General features: G+C 37.9%; 2 long non-coding RNA genes across 2 annotated transcripts in view; one reads left to right on the forward strand and one right to left on the reverse strand.

Moving 5' to 3' along the window:
• The window catches only part of LOC308059239, a 167,624-nt gene extending 151,342 nt beyond the window's left edge, over positions 1-16,282 (reverse strand). Inside the window, exon 1 of the long non-coding RNA XR_013926182.1 lies at positions 4,725-16,282. This is a non-coding gene — a long non-coding RNA (uncharacterized lncRNA). The remainder of the gene's footprint in view (positions 1-4,724) is intronic.
• Positions 16,283-16,300: 18 nt separating this feature from the next.
• LOC308059238 overlaps positions 16,301-19,203 on the forward strand; it is a 58,628-nt gene continuing 55,725 nt past the window's right edge. The window contains exon 1 of the long non-coding RNA XR_013926181.1: positions 16,301-16,697. This is a non-coding gene — a long non-coding RNA (uncharacterized lncRNA). The remainder of the gene's footprint in view (positions 16,698-19,203) is intronic.

Here is a 19,203-nt window from a genome sequence, read left to right on the forward strand (position 1 = left end):
GCAGCCAATAAATGTTTTGGCTCCCAGTACGATATCAAGAAGAGCCAAATGCCTAAGGAACGGATTTTCAGAAACCTGCAAGCTAAGCAGAGTCTATGTCAGTTAGATACGAGACAAATCCATACAGAAGGTCATAAATAAAAGCTATGACTTACAATTCTTCCATTCCAGTCATCCAGAAAACAATTGATCCAACAAGCTTGGGTCTAAGGAACTAATGCTGTTGAAAAAATGAAGACACATCAATCTTTGGTATGTACTGGAGAAGCATAAAATGTCCACCTCCCCTTTGGGGATCAGTGGCAAGTTACTTCTTGTTTCCAGATAGAAAATGCCTTCAGTTTTATGTAGGGACATCAGGATCCTGAGGACATCAGTAGGCCTTAATGTCCCTGACAAGCTTCACCCAGGTCATCTCGTCCAATGGTCCCAGGAGCTCATGACAGCCCTCGGTCAGGCACCCAGTCCCCTGCCTGAGTTATGTGGTCAGTGTAACCTACCACCTGCTTCTTTCTCACTCCCTTGGCCCTGATGCATCACGTGCTGTGTTGGGCACTGTTGGTGGACTCCATTACCAGACCCTGGCTCTGTCTTCTATGGGACTGTGCCCTCATCAGCTTTGGGTCCCAGCTTGTGCCTTTGGATAAGCATCAGAAAATACCAACAAAGCTGCAATATACAGATTTATTTGAGAACTGGTAAGTGCAACAGCTTTGCTTAGGACAGAAAAGTACACTAGCATGCCCTTTCCCCTCTCCTTTTTCTTCCTACTCACCATGTTCTCTGACTGTCAATGCTCTCATCGTAGTAAAAATGTTCATAAAGTAACCAGTTTACCAGAACATCTTTCCCCAGGCTAGGGAGAACAAAAATCCTACCAGGCTCTCCAAAGGACATACCCATGAGCCAAACTAAAAGTTCTGCTTGGATGAACTGCATTGAAGAAGTACAGATTGTCTACCATTTCCAAGCCATGTTCCAGTTGTTTTCACCCAAGTGGTTGTAAGATATTAAATAGATAATTATGAATCATCCATATGAGAAAATGGAGATTGGAGTTCTGAAAATATTCAGGAATTCAGCTAGGACTGTGTGTATAGTTTGTACAAGGAAAGTTTGGAGATGTGGGCAACAGAGGAATTGCTTATAGATGGGATTCATTTTGGTCAATCTCAAGCATAGGATTCAAATCTAATTTAAGAAACTAAAATTTAAATGTTGACATTTAGATGTCTTCTTGTAGTTTTATATTTTTATTTAAGCCTACATGTGGAAAACTTATTCAAACTGAGGTAAGGATTCATGGGCTTGGAGTGGGGTTGTTTTGTTGTGGTTGTTCATATATTTTCTATTTTTCTCTATGATCTACAAATAGAAAAAAGAAGTCACCATTTCTCTACTCCATACAGATGGAATGTATGGTTTTACAAACACTTTTATGTTCATAGCTTGACAGCAGTAGGTATTTATTCAGAGAAGAAATGTGCTTCTGTCTGTTAGCTTTTTTTTTATTTTATTTTTGGCGGTGCAGTTAATTGTACAAATCTGTTGCTGTTCTCCTTATGTTTAGTGAGACCTGATAAATACAAGCTGGAAAGACTCCCTCTGTAGTCACATCTTTATTTTGATGGGCTGAAATGAGCAACTGTGTAGAAGTTATTAAAGAACTGCCTTGTTTATATTCCTATTGATATTTCCATACTTTTTCAAATAAATATCTTTTGCACTCACTATCAACAAAGCTGGAGATCTGAAAATCATTCAATAAAGAAAACAAAAATAATTTCAGTGAATATAGGATGAATTGATGACTCAGTAGGCAAATTGCAGTGACTCCAAATAAAATATTATCCTATAAATAAACAACAGTCTTTCACAATCCTCCAAATCAATAGATGTCATATTTCTTAGTCAAATCTTGACTCTCAAGAATATATAATTCATTGCAAAAATTGCCTTTGAAACAATGTCTGACATACACAAGAATGAAAATGTGATAAACATTTCAATACCAAATATAAGCCTGTACAAGTACTTGAAATCATAGGCCCAAATCTTCATATGAGATTCCAATGACTTGCCCAATTAAATACTTTCCAGGGCATGTGAAAGAAAGAGAAAGAAGCCTTAAATAAATCATGATGTTTTGGATAACTGCTGTAAAAGCATTACAGTTTTAGCATTTCATCTGCCTGTGGTGATTTTACCCTGTGATTCTTAATTTGTATTTTAGAGAGATTATTGTCTTGCAATTGATCAAGTGATGCATTTTTCTTTCCTGAAAATATTGAGATACTTCTTTGATTAGTTTTTCCAAAGTTATATGTTTTTCTTGTTCTGTTGTTCAGAAATGAAAAGAGTGTTGGAAGTCACTGTAATGAATCAACTGAAGATTCCCTGTACTAACTTAATTTCATGGGTGTCCTGAATCTTGTAATGGGAAGTTTACACTGTGAATTCTTTCTCCTCAGTAAATCTGAAGGAAAAGGTGGAACACAGCTTTGTTGCAAGTAGGTTTTGCAACTCAGGTTCCTGAGCAGAACTTTTCCCATTTCTCTTACATTTCATTTCAAGACTTGGTGGCTGTATACATAGCTGATTTTTGAAGATTCTTGGCTAAGGAATCCAATTTTTCATCCTCATCATGAAGGAAACCTGAACGTAATGATTCTCAGGATTTTATGATTTTGTTAGTAGTATTAATTAATCTAGATGGGAATTTTCTTTCCATATCCTGATTTCCCCATCAGTAAAGTGGTTCTTTTGTTACCTCATAAACATGTTGTGTTTATTATTATTATTATTAACTAGATGAAGATAGTGCAGTGCTTTCTACAATGGCATCTATATAAAAATCTGACAGAAAAAGAAAAAATACTTAGTAGCTAGTATCTTGAGTATTTTTTAAATGTAAGGTTCTAGCACTATTTATAGTTATTGCAATGTTTAACACTAATCATGTCTGCTAAAAGAATACAGGAATAAAAAGCAAGAAAGCTCTTAGAATTACACAGCTGTAAAACATGGCTATTAGATATATGGCCAGCTCTACCTACAGTTACTGATTTTTCCAGATCTGAAATATTTTCAATATCATTAGACAGTGACTGGTAATTATGAAAAGAAAATCTTTGTTTAAAAATGTTTTCTAAAAAAAATATCTGTATTTTGTTTCTGTCTGCTCTAATGATGTGGAGCATACATGTATGGTTTTGGAGCAGGTGAGATGGCTAAACATTATCTTAAATGCTGAAGAGGTATTTCACCTTCTCTGAGATATCTCACATCCAGGACCACCAACCTGAGAGAGGTAAATACCGTACCAAACCGTTGAGAGACTCACACTGCCCTTTGCTGGCACCTTAAGGCTGGCTGAGATACTTCACCTCAAATGGTGAATTGAGCTCCTCCATTCTCTCACAAAGTCTGTAGAAATACTTGATCGTAGGGCATAAGAGTCTCCTCTATTATTAGAACCAAAAGGAGCTACTGTTTCCAGCATGTGAAGAAAATACTGAACTTTGAGATTAAAAAAGAGATAACAAAACTATATGTTTTGCTTCTATCAAAAAATCTGAAAAATGTATGTAGGCCCACACTTGCTTGATCCTATAGCCATCATGTAAGAAGTTGTAGGATCATGGCCTTAATCTGGGTGAGGCCCAAAGAATGTCATTATTAGAGCATTCACTATTCTCTTTATCCCACAATCCAGCGTGTGGCATCGTCCAAGTTTAGATAATGAATGCTTCAAGTAACAGTGGGATTTTTTAAAGTATTCTAGAAGTAGTAGAAGACGTCACTGCTTCTTTGGGAGACAGAGAGATGCAGAAATTGCTGCTAACTAGAATTATCCTTACCCCTCCACTGTGAAGAGCCAGTCCACAAAGGCTCTCACAGGTGGCAGAGGTGATGAGGACAGAGTAAGGAAGGTTGCATGGTGAAGAGTTAGCTACAGGAACAGGTGAACTTGAGTTAGTGTTTTCCCTTCAATTCCACTGGCTGTTACAATTAACAATCTTCTCACTCTGTATTCATGCCAATATTCACCCCAGTATTTAGCTAGAGGCTTGTCAGTCAGGTAGGAAGTAGGAGAGGATAATTTTCATTTGTGCTCAGAGAACCTCAGTATTTAATCTGTTTACAAGTTTTGAAGCATCTTCAGATTTAAATACATACCCTTAACTAAGATCTGCACCTTAACAAACAACATTGTGCCATTTGAGATAGACAGTGTTGAAAACTCCAGGGCATATGGATACCTTTACAACATGCATAAAGGCTTTTAGGATGAGCTGTAATGAAGAGGCATGGAGGAATGAGCTGGTTTTGGCTGAGATAGAGTTAATTTTCTTCATAGTAGCTAGTATGGGGCTGTGTTTTGGATTTGTGATGAAAGCAGCATTGATGATACAGGAATGTTTGTGTTATTGCTGATCAGGGCTGACACAGAGCCAAGGCCTTTTCTGCTCCTCACCCCACCCCACCAGTAAGGAGGCTGGGCGGGCACAGTAAGCTGGGAGGGGACACAGCTGGGACAGCAGACCCCAAATGACCAAAGGCATATTTGATACCATATGACATCATGTTAAGCTTATAAATCTGGAGGAAGAAGGAAGGGGGGGGGGGGGGGGGGGACGGACGGATCTTCAGAGTGATGGCATTTGTCTTCTCATGTAACTTATGTGTGCTGGAGCCCGGCTTTCCTGGAGATGGCTGCATACCTGCCTGCCGATGGGGAGTAGTGAATGAATTCCTTGTTTTGCTTTGCTTGTGTGTGTGGCTTTTGCTTCACCTATAAAAATGTCTTTATCTCAACCCATGAGTTTTTTTCACTTTTATTCTTCCAGTTCTCTCCCCATCCCACTGTGAGGGGAGTCATTAAGCATCTGTGTGGTGCTTAGTTGCCAGGCAGGGTTAAACCACAACAGGTGGCAAGAAGCAGTATGAGGGTAGCACCTACTACTTAGCCTTCCACTTGAGTCGTTATCTTGCAACATTCATTGTGTTGTTTGAGTGCTAGTAAGAAAGAGTAGACTCTACATGGTGATAATTTGCTGTGTGCTTGCAATGCCCTTTGAAAACAAGAAGTAGTTTGGATACTTTGCACTAGTTAGGTGGAAGAAACCTCATGCACTGCAGTTCAGTAGCAATTTCTGTGGCACAAGACTTTCAAGAGGATCCTGCAACACAGTGGGTAGGCGTATTTGGCAGCATGATTTAGAAGTGTATTTTTCCCCAAACCCCTCACCAGCTCTTTGTTCAGATAAAAAGGGAACTGGTATTCTCACTGATAGTTCTGACAGGGCTTGGGGCTGCAACATTGCAGATCTTGTAGTTGTGTTCCATATCTCTTGATGCATGGTATATTTCATAAAGATTCACATTACTATCTGATGCCCTCTGTTTTCATGAACTGAAAAGCTATTTTTGTTCCTTCTATGAATCTGATTGTATTTTCTAAAGCAGCAGCAAGCAAAACAACATAAACCAAAATAAAAACAAGCAAAAACAAAACCAACAAAACCTCTTTATCAATACTGGAATCAGGAGAAAAAAATTACAGAAAATCATCATTTTTTGTATAGCTCTGATTCGTAAGTCAATGTAATTCTTCAAACTTACTCACTGTTGTGGGTTAACTCTGGTGGGCAGTTAAGCACCACACAGTGTCTTGGTCACTTCCCCACCACACCCCAGTGGAACAGTGGAATAGGAAAGGAAGAATAAAAGCAATAAAACTTGGAAGTAAATATTAAAAAAAAATAATAAAATGTTTTTTTTTTTTAAAAAAAAGGAAGTTTAATAACTGAAGGGTAAGTGGAAGAAAAGAGAAATAAAACGTAATGTGAAAACAATCACAATCTCCCACAGGTAAAGTGATACCCAGCCAGTTCCCAAGCAAAAGATGATTAGCTCCCTCAAAGACCTCTCTTTTCCCTTTTGTTGCCGATCATGACATTATATGGTAGGGAATATCTCTTTGGTTAATTCAGGTGTCTGCTTGGTTGTGTTTCCTTCCAACAGGAGTGTACCCTGTTGTGCACCCTCCAATCTGTTGGCTGGCAGGGCAGTGAGAAGCACAAAAGATCTTGACACATTGCAAACCCTGTTCAGCAAAAGCTAGACTATTGGTCTATTATCAGTACTGTTTGGTCACAAATCCAAAACAGAACCATATGAGGTGCTATAAAGAAAACTAACCCTGTCCTAGGAAAACCAGTACACTGGCGTATTTCTTCATGGTTTTTATCAAGTGGATTTGCCAACACTGTGACTGAAAATTTCTAACTCAGTCACAGGATTTAGGCTCCAGATCCTTTATTTCCTGTTTACATCTGTGTACCTGACCTTCTCAGGTTGATTTGTTGTTTGTTTGTTTGTTTGTTTGTTTGTTTAATTTTCAGTCAACTTACTATGGCTTAAACACATTATTATTTAAGTAAAATCTTGGAGATGCTTAAGGAACCTTCAAATCATACTTCCAAAGACTAGCTGACTAGGGACAGGGGGAAACAGAGAAGGAACCTTCTGTATGCAATCTACTATTTTTCTACTGTAGCCAGAGGTGAACCACTTAGGATTGATTCAGAGAAACTAAAGCTGGGGGACATAGTTTTTTTCTGTTCTCAATGTAGAAAATGGAGAAATGCAGATAGTCCAGGCAGTTATCAAGAGCATCTGACTTAAAAGCCTAAAGTTGTATACAGTGCTTAATCATTAAAATTGCAAATTGCAACTTTAAATACCTCTTAAGTTACTATGAATTCATTTTTCCTCTCCGCATGAATCACAGTTTGGGACTTCTGTCTTATATTTTCTTCTGATATATCTTGACAAAGAAATACTGTACTGCAATGGACTATACTGTAGTATTCTTTGACATTTCTTGTCCTGCAAAGATTTCTCAGAGGGAATTTCTCAGAGCAGTTGTTGTCTGCTTCTGCAACCATTAAAAGTGTCTACATTGTGTTCTCAGGATGGCATTACAGCAGCAAATAATGGCAGAAGGCAATGGTGACTCAGACTTATTTTAAAACACCACACTTAGCTAATGGAGTCACTTTAAATAGTAAATCTGCAGAGTCCACCTTCTATGCAACAATCTGAAAAACTGCACAAGAAATGAGCAACTTTTAAATGAAAGAGGATCCATTTCTACATGCAAAAGCCATGCCCAGGCTTGATCTCGTTGCTGCACAGTAACACAAATGGAACAGACACAAGATCAAAGGAAGTTTGTCTTTTTCAGTTGCATCAGTTGAAACACAAAGGTCATTTTTCCACTGCATGTAAAATTCTGTAATGCCTGTATATTTCAATATACATAATGTTGTCTGGATAATTGCAGAAGGAACAATTATTTGGCTTAGAACTTAATAAAATTTTTAGATCTAATAGGAATATTTTCAATTATATGGAGTTACCTAAATATATGTGATTAGTTTGAATTTTCTATCTATGCATGTTCTGGAGGCTAGTAATGAACAAAGATTTAGTTTCCAACTCCTCTTCAGTCAGTATATTGTATGAGAACCTTTATTGTGAATAAGGTAACGCAGGGACTCAAAGCAAAGACTAGAACCAAAGTTACCCTCTGTGCTAGCCTAGTGACCATTCGTAATCATTGTGGTCTCATTTTTTGGGGGGAGAAAAGGTATGTTGTTAAAGAATTATCTTGATAATTTAAGGGTTATTACACTAAAATATTCTTCCTTCTTCCCTTCCACCTAAGAGCTGGTATTACTATACCTACTTTCTTCATAGCTCAGGTTTGCATGTTTTTTCATCCTGTAGCAGTATGCAACGGCTCTATGAAAATAATAGAAACAGTTAAACAAAATAATAAAATATATTTTTGTTGAAAGAATTTATCTTCAGATTTGTAATCAATAAAATAAAATTGAAACATAAATGACTAAGGGATGAGTTGAAAGATTAATGATATGTTCTCTTTCCAACCTGCATTTACCTTCTGTGAGCACATGATATGGAATAGTTGCCCCTTCTGTTACCACTTCTGATCTTAAACATACCTCTTTGGTGCACAGCAGTAGTGAAATATCAGAGTTTGTTCTAATTTAGCTAACCTGGTTACTGGAAAACACATTATTCCTGGCAGCACGTTTTTTTTAATCCAGTTCCTAGCTGTAAACTATGCTGGACTAGTTTTACTGTGCACTGTATAATGCAGAAAGACATTACATGACCCAAAGAGGGCAGGAGACCACAGCATAGGGAGAAGTCATCTCTTCCTTCCAGGTTACATTAATTTTGCCTGCTCATTCTTCACAGTGCCTTGGCCTGATTTTTCTTTAAGCAAGTTTTATCAGGCTCTGTTTCATAGGTTTCTGCAGTCTCTTTTGATTTACCCCGATGTCAATGAAAGAAGGATAAGGTTACATAGCTTTCATGGGACACCTAATCAAAAGAGGTAATAATAAAGACAAATTGGTGCATTGTTTTATGGCTGTTACTATGTCACCAGACAAGGACTTTGAATCAACTCAGCTAGCACTATTGTGAGAGGAAAAAAACCTCTGTATCTTAATCCAGCTTTACTTGAAAAGGAAATAAAATTGCTGCATGAATCTTCCATTGCCAAAAACAGAATTGCAGGAACGCAATCTGCAAATATCTTGTCACAGTTCACTAGCAAATTACTGTGAGTGACCACATTTACTTTCTCCAGGAGATGTCACTCAAGACACTGGTAAATGCACATTTCAGAAGTCTGCAGGAAGAACACAGCCAGCACGAACTGTGACATAAAGCTCTGTTCACTCCAAAAATATCTTGGCCTATTTCAGTAAGATTACTGCCATATGTACGTGTCAGGAGCAAGAAGCACAGTTTTCAGTTCTGTTCCTCTGTAAAATACACTTGTTTGCACCAGCCCATTAATGACTCATCATTTATTTACATCCACAGGAGAGTGATACTCCAAAGGAGTCCACAGCCTGAAGAACGATTTGGAGAAAAGGCAATCCATACAGGAGTTATTGCAGCCTAAAGGAAACAGATACTGGTGGCAGTTTGCTACATACACAATTTACACACCAATTTATGCTGTTATTGCATTAAAACAAGTAGCCTTTAAGTATCTAACAATGATAGTTGTTATATTGTTAATATGTTGTTAATAGATATGTTACTATCCAACAATTTAAAAAGTGTTTCATGCTACCAAGCATTCAAATCAGACTGGGCAACCACTTTCAGACAGAAAACAGATCTTTGTGCTTCTGAACACAAGGCAGGCAAGGAAAAAAAGAATGGGAAGGGGAAGGAGATGTCAAAGGGAAAAAAGGAAAAATAGGAGGGAAAGAGAGAATGAGGAAAAAAGGGAAAAAAAGAAAGAGGAGACAGGGGTTGTGAAATACTGAAATGCAAGAGGACAAAGATGCTCATGATTTTTTTTTCTCTTGTAGCTTCCTTAGTGCTCTCAAGAAACCTTTACTTTAAGCAAGCATTAGAGAGAAACTTCATGATTTAGTAGATTAAAAGCACTAGTGAGAAACTGTATGAAGAGACAAAGGTGAAGTGTTAGTGAGAAGCAAAGACAGCAACTAGGGAATGCAAGAAGCAGAGAAAAGGGAAAAACAGAATTAAGGTTGTCTGTGGAGGTTCTCCAGAGAACAATGACCTTGGGCCTACAAAAGGGCAGCAGAGATTTTGCCTGTCCATGAATACAGACACAGAAGAGGACTGGAGTTCTCAGAAGGCAAAAGGAGAATTGAAAGTTAGTAGTGAGGGAAGAGGTTAAAGAAATTTTAGTAGATCTAATTGCTTAGTGATTACCTAGATTGTTCTTAAATAATGCTTTGTTTTACTCTTGTGTAAATTAACTGAAGCAAGGAGTCTACAGTTCCTCCTAAAGGACAGTTCATGATGAGAACTAGCTAAAACCAACTCTATAGTTTGGACAAAGACCAAGGAACAACTGAGTCTGTGCAAAGAGAGAAGGTAAAAAGTTCAGAGCGAGGGAGACTACCAAGCCTTCATCCCCACGACCCCCACGACCACCACCAAGAGGCACTACGCAAACGCAGTTGGGTGGGACTTACGGAAATGACTTCTTGGAATTAATTTTAATATGAAGCGGGGCTAGGTTATGAATATGTGTAGACATATTTAGAAATCTTATGTCTATGCAACATTTGATTATATAAGTTGAGGCAAATTGTTGCCCCTGGCGCGCAAGGGTTTGGTGGGACTACCCCCTGTGCTGCCCAGCACTGAATAAACATGCCTACTTTACAATCTGATAAGATTGTGGAGTCTGATTCTCTACATTTACGCAGTAAATGAACATAAATGAGCCATCATGGGATGGCTAAGATCATGTAGAGGAAAATCTACTCTATTGATCTCAGATTCTCTGTTAGCTCAAGTGGGCTGACTCTGGGTTATTGATTTATAAGCTCCAGTCTTGGTGAAGAACAAAGATTAACAGCAAAGTCTCTACTTTTTGTGACTGCCATGAATAACCCAGCATGAAGTATTATCACACAAAAATAAAAAGCTACAACTATACCAGTAAACAAAAGAGTGCCAGGAACCCATTCCCTAGTTCTGCAGTTAATTGAGACAGTTTGGCTGTATTCACGCTATTAAAATCTCTAAGCCTCCAAAAGAGTGCACTTGAGAGCTGTTGTGAATACTGTGTGCTGGCTTAAAATTCTTTGGGAGACTGATACTTGACCCAGATCAAAACTTTACCAAGAACTGTTTTAGCTGTTCTGCGGTACTGACAAATGGATTCCCCAGCACTGTTTGCTTTGCCAGTACAGACACAGACAGTTTGTAAAATAATTAAATATGGAGGAAAACAGTGAGAATAAGTTTACTGGCTAAAAACTGCAGAACTATAACACTAAATAGTTATATGGTTGTTATATAGTTTTTACCTGGGGGAATTTTAGGTGTTGCCATTAAGATTTAAGCACAAAATTTATAAAACACAAAATTTCCAAATGATGTTCACTGATCCAGCAAAAACTTGTATGTAAAGCCTTCTAGTAGACTTTACATTCATGGCAGAGTAGAATTGTACAAAAAGATGAATGCAAGGACAAAATAGAAGTTGTAGGTTTTATTTAAGATGTATATTTGGCTAGCTATTTTCTTGAAAATACACAGTTACTTGTTCAGTTATAGCATATTTAAGATGTCCACACACAAATGTATTCATACCCATATCTATATATGTATGTTGAACAACCCAGGCATGTGGCTAATGGTTTAGTGTAAATTAAGGAATGAAACTATCTATCAGTGGTGTCTTTTTCCAAAGCTGTTGCTGGATGTGTTTTTCAGCATGCTGCATGGTACAATTTAGCTTTCTTGGATTAATTCCTTTGAGACATGGTTATAGCAAGAGACAACCAGCTATTCTGTAGGAACAAATCCTAGCAAAGCTGAAGTAGTTAGACTCTTTAGAGAAATAATTATCACGGATTATATACCAGTCTTGCAAGCTGTGGGTGGAAAGTGAAATTTAAACTTGTGGAACCCTTGTGCTGAGAATGGACTGGCTCCAGGAAGCCTACCAATGAATCTGGTTTATAAAAATCCAGTATGTCCAGTATATCTTTATATATATATCAAATATATTATTAAAATTAAAAAAAATCCAAACATTAATAGTAGGCAGCTTGGAAGAAAGATAAATAAACAAACCCCTCTTTTTATTTTTACACAGAAAGACTGTGTGCCCCATAGTGAGGCCATCACTCCTTGTTTCTGAAAAAATCACCAAAAAATACATCACAGAACTTGCCACTTCCTTCAGTGTGTCATTTGTTTAATTTCATTGTCCATGAATTCTACAGTTATATGAGATTTCTTCCATTTTTTGTTCAGCCTAAAGAAGAGAAAAATCAGTGTTGTATTCCAGATAATTTTTGCCCATATTTTAAATCGCTAATATCTGATTGATTATGGGGTTTAGAGGTTATACCTTCTACTGTATTCTAATGTAAATCTTTTCTGTGAGAGTTAGGAAAATGAAAACTACCAAGAGAATTAGTCTAATATAGAATACTAATTGCTCATAAAATAACACAAACATCATGAGCAATACAAATGATCTTTAAGTGCCATAGGCTAGCTCCATTAGATTAATGAGCCAAAGGCTCCAACTTTGATGCCTCTTCTAATTATGCACGATTCACCATTTCTTTCAAAAGAAAGACATCTAATTAATTAGGTACAAAATGTCATCTATAGGTCATTGACAGCAAGGAAGATCACCATTCACTCAGTTTAGTCTTCAGGCAAAATTATTACTCCTCTGGGATTACTACCAAATGTCATTATTGAATCAAAAAGAGTTCCTGCAGTAGGAAGATTATAGAAAAGAGAATAAAAAAACCCTACAAATCCTTTCCTTTGCACCCTGACTCATACACAGAATTATCTGTCCGACCTTAAACAGGTAAATACAGTACTCCTGAGATGCCACAAATTAAAGACTGCCTTTTAATCACATAATATAAAAGGATATTACTAAGTCCAAAGTATTCCATAAAGCACTTAAACAGTGATGTTAACTGCTGAAACACCCTGGTAAAAAAAAACAAAAACAAAACACAACAACTTACTTGGAAGTTCCCTCATTTCATTTTCTCTCACTTTCAACTCCCAAACTACGGGCTTGAAGTTGCAGTTTCTACTTGTTTTACAAAATGTGAAACTACAACATCTTCTGAAACATTTGTATGTTTTCGGTTGGATTTAGGCACTGATCCAACTGCCATCGATTTCAAGGCTCTGATTTGGAAAAGTTAAGGACTGTTTAGTGAATCCATCATTATACAGCTACTAGTCTATGGATTACCTTTAACTTGCAGAAAAGTCACTGAAAAGGAGTTATTTAGAATGTACAACTCATGATACCCAAAACTAAAGCTGGTTTATTCCAGCTATTCTGTCTATAAATGAGAAGCAATGCTATCACTTGTAACTTGCGAGGAGATAAAAACCGCTGTCAGGTACTATCTCAGTTTGATTTATTCTCCTTTTTTCCAAATATAAAAGCTTAGATTCCTGATAGAGCAGTGCTAGTTAGACAATCTATAGGCCTTTAAAAGCAATGCAATGTTTGAGCTGACTGGAATACAAAATTTACATTCAGCACTGTAGTGTGAGATATTAAGATGCACTTTCATTTTACACTGTGATGGAAAGTTAGAAATATTTTAATTTATTCTTATGAAGCAAATACTTGGTTTATCTTGCTGAGGGATTTTCTTTGGATTAAGTCTTAAATTTTTGTGTTGTCTTCATCACTCAATTATACTACATTTCATACATGTTGGAGAAACAAAGTTGAAATGAAACTTTGATACTATCCTCCTGCCAATTATGATAAAATCGATATGTTGCAGCAAAATACTTTAATTTCATGGGATAACATTTTGTGTCAGAAAACAGGTTAATTAGAGAGACATGGAACAGTTTTATTATCGCTTAATTATTATCACCCCAAAGAGAGTCCCTATTTATTTTATTGTCTCTAGTGACTAGGTGTATAAAGGAAAACAATTTTTATTTATATTTTTTTTTTACACATTTTACTAATCAGAAAAGAACAGGACAGAGGACAAGACTGCACGTAATCTTCTATCTTCTAAAATCAGTGACAGGTTTCTGTCAGGACATCTACAGTAAATTTTACTGCCTGAGTTCTTGCCACTTCAGGTTCCATTGCCATATATCTTTTTTACCCCAAAATTCACATCTATTCTACATCATAGAAAGCTGATACAGAGACCATATAACCACAGATGTCTTGCCAAACCAACCAATACCTAACCACTCTACCCGACTGCAATGATGTATGCACATAGAGGAATCCTTATTTATAGGACCTACGTACACCCCAGGCCAAAGCAACAACAACAAAGCAACCTCAGAGAAAGACTTGGAATTCAGCCCTTCCAGTATTTAGAACTGATAGAATAATTTACTGCTTTCTTTTGGGGTTTTAGCAGTAGACAGTTTCTGTCAGTGGCAGATGTAGAAGGAAATTTTGGGGAAATTCAGGACTGATTGTCATCTAAATTTAACTTTCAACTAATGTCATCTTGATATTAGGGATTAATTTCTGTATTCCTATATCAGAAATGTCCCAGTTCTCTGGGTCGTCCAGGAAGTACCTGCTAGTCCATGTGTGGATGACAAGTTTGAGACTGAATTCATAGCCACTGTCTCAACAAAGCATTTGACTAGTGGCTATAGGAGTTCTTCAAGTATTTTGGGCTGGCCTGGAGATTCCAGGTAGCTCCTGCTGTGACCAGAGCAATTAATAGGCACCATTTCTAAGCTCCAGTGAGCTGGGTGGAGACTGACCATCACAGAGATTTGCCCAAACAGTTTCTGCTGTATAACTGAGTAAGCTTAGACAGGGCACTTGTAAGTACTCAGCAGAAACTTTGCTGGAGATGTAGAAATGGTAGCATAGGATAGCATTTTGTACACAGAAGGTTAGGAAGTGTTTTATAAATAATTTAAGGTGCTTAACAGTGATGGATCATACTTGCTCTGGAGTACTCACAGGTGACCACAGGGCAGATGGGCATCAGAAATCATCTGGATAGTAGTTGTGGAACATCACCCATTTTGGTTGAAGATACCATTTCAAAGACCTTTGCATCAGTTACTCCTGTCATCATATGGACTGTTAACAAGAGATTTTATTCCTCACATAGGTGTTACCCTGTGCAAAGATTCCTGTATGGTTTTAACAAATATGTTTTCTATTAGTGTCTGTACAACAAAACCACCGTTGCATCCTGGTTTGTTGGTTTTTGGTTGTTTTTTTTTTTGTCAATAAGCCTCTTTTCTTGTTTCCTATGGCAAGAAATTCTTTGCATGCAGGCCAGATTGGCTCTTTGAGATTCAAAATGAGATAGTTAGGACTAGTAGGGGATATCATGACAACCACTCCATATACTATCTGTGTGCCATGGAGTTACTTTCTATTCCAGACACAGCCCAGATTAAAAAAAAAAAAAAAAAAAGTATATGTATGTATGTATGTATATGTGAATCTCTATAAGAATAATGGCTTTATGCACACAAAAGTTTTGTTAGCTTCAATCAGAACATCAAAAAATTCCTCCTCACTTACTAACAGCTTGTAGAAAAAATAATTTCTGACATTGATGACTCAGTTTTCTTAAACATTTGCAATAAGGTCTTGCAAATTTGCACTTAATTACTTGTTCTGATAGGAAAGTGTATGTGGAAGTAGATAAGAAAACTGTTATAAGCAGGCAGCAACACTATTATTACAATATGATTATTAATGTATGTAGTTGTAAATAATATGTCTGTATTTTCTCATATTGCACAGCAATATTTTTTATTGCAGATAATCACGAAGTTCCAAGATTTCAGTTTGTCTTTAATGGCTACTTCATGCAGTTAATTCATTTTCTGCATTCCTTTGTGGCACATTCCACTGTTTTACACCTTGGAATATATATTTGAAATGCTCTAATGACAACTTTCCAATATTCAAAGATTACTTTGATCTGCATGGAAAAGAGATGGAAGTGAGAGGAAAAGACACTACATGACAAACTTGGAGTCACAGACTGGAATTCTCTGCTGCATGACAAGGCAAAGACTGATACTATTAGTTCAAAAAAATTTCATGATCCTAATGAAGAGCCAAAAAATTAGTTTGTCCATGTGTACACTGACTTCAGCAGGCTATCAAAGGCTTGCAAATCAGTTTGGAATCTGGCCTTTGAAAATTTAATCAGGGAATTACAAGTAATGGTAAATTAAGGCCTGATCTTGCTGACCCTTAAGTCAATGAGAGTTTTGCTATTGAGTTAATTGGGAGCAGAACTAGGTCCTTTGTATTTTAAGGTATCATATGTAACCATATGTTGCAAACAAAATCACAACTATTCTTCCTCTGCTTTATATTCAACTTTTCTTGAAAAATCACCAAGCAAGGTTTTGTTTTGGAGTAGCAACCTCATTTATACTCCACAATGCATTCAAAAAGTAGTAAGATAGCCAAAATCTTCAGTCTCCATTTGTCTCTGTAAGAGAACTTAGCAATGAAGGAAAGCATAACTGTGCTGGGTTTGGCTGGAACAGAACTGATTTTCTTCATAGTAGCTAGTATGGGGCTATGTTTTGGATTTGTGATGAAAGCAGTGTTGATGACACAGGGGTGGTTTTGTTATTGCTGAGCAAGGCTCACACAGAGCCAAGGCCTTTTCTGCTCCTCACCCCACCCCACCAGTGAGCAGGCTGGGGGGGGGGGGGGGGGGGGGGGGGCATAAGAAGCTGGGAGGGGACACAATCGGGACAACTGACCAAAGGGATATTCCATACCGTATGATGTCATGCTGAGTTAGGGGAAGAAGAAGGAAGTGGGGGGACGTTCGGAATTATGGCATTTTCTCCTCCCAACTAACTGTTCCACATGATGGAGCCCGGCTTTCCTGGGGATGCCTGAACACCTGCCTGCCGATGGGAAGTGGTGAATGAATTCCTTGTTTTGCTTTGATTGCATGCTGTCGTGGTTTAACCCCGGCTGGCAACCAGGCACCATGCAGCCAGTTGCTCACTCCTGCCCACTCAGAGGGATGGAGAGGAGAATCAGAAAAAGAATGTAGAAGTCAAGGGTTGAGATAAGAACAATTTAATAATTTAAACAGAATAAAGAGGTAAGAACAACAATAATAACAATAATACTAACAATAATAATAACGAAATTGAAAAGTAGGTGAAAAGGGTAAAGCAAAAGCCGCACATGGAAGCAAAGCAAAGCAAGGAATTCATTCACCACTTCCCATGGGCAGGCAGGTGTTCGGCCATCCCCCGGAATGCAGGGCTCCATCATGCGTAACGGTTACTTGGTTAGACAAACGCCATAATGCCAGATGTCCCTCCCTTCCTTCTTCTTCTCTCAGTTTATATACTCAGCATGACACCATATGGTATGGAATAGCTCTCTGGCTAGTTCAGGTCACCTGTCCTGGCTGTGTCCCCTCCCAAATTCCCGTGCCCCTCCAGCCCTCTCACCGGCAGGGCCCAAGGAACTGAAAAGCCCTTGATTCAGTATAAACATGACCCAGCAACAACTAAAACCATCAGTGTGCTATCAACATTGTTCTCATATCAGAGCCAAAACACAGCACTGTACTAGCTACTAAGAAGAAAATTAACTCTATTCCAGCTGAAACCAGGACACATGCACAGCTTTTGCTTTACTTATCAAATTGTCTTTACCTCAGCCCGTGAGTTTTTTTCACTTTTACTCTTCTGATACGCTTACCCTGCCCCACCAGAGTGGGAGTCATTGAGCAGCTGTGTAGTGCTTAGTTGCTGGGCTTAAACCACAACATCTGAAAAACATTTGGAAACTATTACAGGTAGAGACTACAGGAAAATATGATATACACTTTGTCTTCCTTTTCCTATAATCTTGCTTTCCACTTGTTCACATAACTTTCACCTTGATAAATCTCTTTTCTCTGATGCAGTACATGTTATAGTAGCAGCTCCCAGCAGCTCCCTTAACTGTGGCCCCTAGTGAAACCTTGATTCTTTTACTATCTTTATGTAGGTAGGATTGCAGGTGGCAAATAATGCAGTCTTTACCACTCTATGCAGTCTTACACATCAAAGCTGAAAGAATAGGTTTATTTTGATACTTGGGAGACATCCCATCAGTTAAGAAAGCAGATGGAATAGGAGTTTCAGAGGACTTGTTTACCATGGTGCACAGTTATGAAACACTATTAAATTTACCTCTTTCTAAAAAGAAAAAAACTGGCATTTTGACTGTAAGGATCATTATTTATTGAGGCACCCTCTTATATGTGTGAGTGGAGGTTACTAAAGGAATTGTTGGAGCAGTTGTTTTCGCTGAACTCGAACTTGAGCTGCAGAGTATTCTGCTTTCCCATCTGATGTATCAAATATGTTGTCTGTGACCTGACCCAGCTCAGAAGATGTAGGGTATCATCTCACCACAGCAAAGGGAACAGTTGTACTCATAGATGTCATTTACAAGGCAGTCTGTGTGTTCAGAGCATACAGTAAGTGCTAACATTGCAACACACCCTTTGACTATCTCCCTTAATCAAGTTATATAGGCAGAAAAGGGACATAGGGATGAGGATTGTTTAGATCTATGCATTGCAAGAAGCTAAAGTCAGGACAAAACCTTCTTGGCTCTCTCAACTTTTGTTGCAGCTTTGAGGACAGTTTCCCTCCTCCTTTGCAAGCCAATCGTCTTTTTTTGTAGTCTAATAAAAGTCCTGGTTGTGGACAGGAGCTGATAACTGCAGATTCTTTTGACATTCCTTTCAAATGGAGGATTCTTATAGGAACCTGATCGATTGAAGCCCAAGTGATTCAACTGTAAAAAACGCTTCATATTTTGTGATCTTTTTAATAAATGCACTGACAAATGTATGTGTTTAAAAGAAAGGAGTCAGTAATGATCTTGCATTTGTTTAGAACTGTACACAATGTGTTAGTGAAAGCAATCAATACCTAATTACTAGTCTATCTCTGAGACCACAGTCCTCTCTATTCTAATGTTTTCCACAGAGATAAACCACTTGCTGCATGACCTGATTCATTTGTTTTGACAGCTCTGCTTCAAACATGACAGTGAACATCATGCTCCAAGAATAGCCTCCATCCTCCAAAAAAACCCAAGCTACAGCAAAGGTAAAGTTGTAAACTTGTAGTTAAATGCTAAGCATAACAGATTCAGAAAATCACCATTACTCTGTGGTTAAGGTTGTTCATTCAAAACCAGCTGTTACTCAGAGCCCATACTTGCGTTTTACTCTCTCTAAGGTACTGTGAGTACTCCACTGAAATCTGTGTAACCACGTACAGCATTTTGTCCTATGCATTAAATAAGCATGCAATTACAGACTACTTCATATTTTATATAACATTTAGGCACACTATATACAGACCTTTTCTGCTCTGGTTTCTGACCAGTGCTTTCACAACTCAGATGCTGAGCAGTACGTGCACTTCTCTATGGGCCTGATTTATTGCACTGAAAAGGGAAGGAATGTTGGTTTCTGCTTGTGCATGCACTTTGAAAGAGTTTAAATGATTGATTAGGAAAGTTGATTTCTGACAGATGCAATGGTCGGATTCTGTTATCAGGAAGTAAACCATCTGAGGGTTCTGCCCTGGGCT

The sequence above is a fragment of the Falco punctatus genome, assembly GCF_963210335.1.
Source record: "Falco punctatus genome assembly, chromosome: 2".
Taxonomy (NCBI): domain Eukaryota; kingdom Metazoa; phylum Chordata; class Aves; order Falconiformes; family Falconidae; genus Falco; species Falco punctatus.